Source organism: Notamacropus eugenii, chromosome 5 (assembly GCF_028372415.1).
Source record: "Notamacropus eugenii isolate mMacEug1 chromosome 5, mMacEug1.pri_v2, whole genome shotgun sequence".
NCBI classification, from domain to species: domain Eukaryota; kingdom Metazoa; phylum Chordata; class Mammalia; order Diprotodontia; family Macropodidae; genus Notamacropus; species Notamacropus eugenii.
This window is the reverse complement of record NC_092876.1, coordinates 175488854-175491210: the sequence shown is the minus strand read 5'-3', so window position 1 is coordinate 175491210 and position 2357 is coordinate 175488854. Positions and strand designations below refer to the sequence as shown.

The following is a 2357-nucleotide window of genomic DNA, read 5'->3' as shown; positions in this document are numbered from 1 at the left end:
GCACAACTCCCCTCACTAACATGGAGTAAAAGTTCCTGCAGCTGGGGCTGTTGAAAACCAACTAGCCCCAGGACTTGAGGCTTGTTTCAAAAAGGAACCTAGCCTGGAAGTGCTTACTTTTCATAGGGACCAAACATCTCCTGGGATTTTTCTTCAGAGCTTCTCAAATTGTCCCAAGGAAGACTCTGGTTATGCCCCATCCTTATTTATCTCCACCCATACTTTGTTCACTCTAAGATGCTATTTTAACTCTTTTATGGGGAAAATTCTTGAAAGCTTGGAATTTCCTGACCTACTCTCCCATCTTCCCAGAATCCTCTCATCTACCACACATTTAAAAAACAATTAATTCCAATACTAAGCTATTTTTTTAAAAAATTGGCAAAGCAATCCTACCAAATTCCTTTATGACACAAATATATTGGTGAGACCTAAACTTGAAATAACAAAAACAGAGAAAGAAAACTATAGACCAATTTCCCTGATGAATATGAATACAAATTTTTAAAATAAAATGCTAGCAAGGAAATTACAATATTATCACAAAGATTATACATTACGACTGGGGAGGTTTGTATTAGGAATGCAGGGCTGGTTCAATGTTAAGAAAACATTGCATGATGATCAAGTAAGAATGACTCACTTGTTCTCAGCAACAAAATGATTTAAGACAAGTACAAAGGACTCACGAAGGAAAATACTATGCATTTGCTGATAAAGAACTGATGGACGCTGAGAGCAGATTAAAGTATATTTTTTCACTTACTTTATTCCTTCTCATGCTTTTTCCCCTCCAATTTATGCTTTTTTAACAACTGTGACTAATATGGAAATATTTTTTATATGATAGCACATGTATAAAGTATATCACACTGCCTACCATTTTCAGAAGAGGGGAGGAGAGGGATTGAGTAATATTTGGGACTCAAAATTTTGTGAAAATGAATGCTAAAAATTTTCTTGACATGTAATTGGGGGAAAAATAAATATTATTAAACTTAAAAGAAAAAATATCAGAAGAATTGACTATATCAATAACAATACCAATGAAAATCATATGAATCTCAACAGATGCAGAAAAACATTTTTGACAAAATATACTTATCATTAAAAACTGTAGAAAGCATGGGAATAAATGGAGCTTTCCTTAAAATTATAAACATTAGAGTGGGCTGCTGGTGCCCCATGCTTCCTGACACCTGGAAGGGAACTGATGGCCCATGGTCTGGCCAAGCCCAGCAGAGGAGAAGAGGTGGTGGGGCACTGGGCCATGGAGGACATCAGTCTATGCTGAGGTGCCACAGGACTGAAGCAGAGTGATGTGGGGAGGGGAGGGGAAAAAGGAGAGGCGGGGAGGGGCAGTAGCCCCAGGCCTGGGAGGCTGTTAGAGTGAAGCTGACCAACCAGACCTACTGCAAAATGGTGCTGCACAGAGCCAAGTAAACCCACTGCACCATCAAGGGACTCCTGGTGGATGAGAAGCAGAAGCCCCTCAAAGAGCAGCCATCACACAGCAGCCTGAACCCACACCAGACCCTCTTCATGTACTGCATCCCCCTCTTCAATGGCACCTTGATGCTGGCCCCCATGCTGGAGGTGGCCCTCACCTTGATTGATTCATGGTGCAAAGATAATAGCTATGTGATTGCTGGTTATTTTCAAGCTAATGAACGTGTAAAAGATGCCAGTACAAACCAGATTGTGGAGAAGGTAGCTTCCAGAATTGCAGTCGGCTTCAATGACACCACACTCATCATGGTAGACAACATGAAGTTTACAATGGAGTGCACAGAACCCACAATTCAAGAGTATGAGTATCATGGAAACAAATGACTGTGCAGAGATCCACACTTATGATTATTGTGAAGACTGGTCAGAAGGCCAGAGGATCTAGGCATCTCTCTTGGATAGCAGGTGCTATAAAACCCTTGTGGATTTTGATAACCACCTGGAGGACATCCTAAATGACTGGACAAATCCAGAGATCAACAAAGACTCCACTGACTGATTTACGGACATTTCCACCACACTGAAGAGGAAAAGAGAAGTATTTTTAAATGTAAATAGAACAGTATGGCATTAACTTGTGCAGAAAGGCAACAGTTTTAAGAAATGGCATGTGGCTCAAATGAGGCAGTGTATCTAAGTCACCATCTTTTTAAAGCAAAGATCTCTTGAAGAGATATGAACTGTGGAGTCTTGCTGTACCTGTGGATTCTTTCTCAGTTGTATGTTGCTCTAACCTTCAAAATCAAAGCTATTTCTGCTTGTCCAGGAGTGTTCCTATTGAATAATTTTAACTAACCTTTAAAAAAAATTATAAACAGTATCTATCTAAAACCATCAGAAAGCATTAT

The 2357-nt window shown here is 39.8% G+C and overlaps 1 pseudogene; it reads left to right on the top strand.

The window, feature by feature from the left end:
- Nucleotides 1–583: 583 nt before the first annotated feature.
- On the top strand, nucleotides 584–2008 carry LOC140507762 (ER membrane protein complex subunit 8 pseudogene; annotated as a pseudogene).
- The last annotated feature ends 349 nt before the right edge of the window (nucleotides 2009–2357 follow it).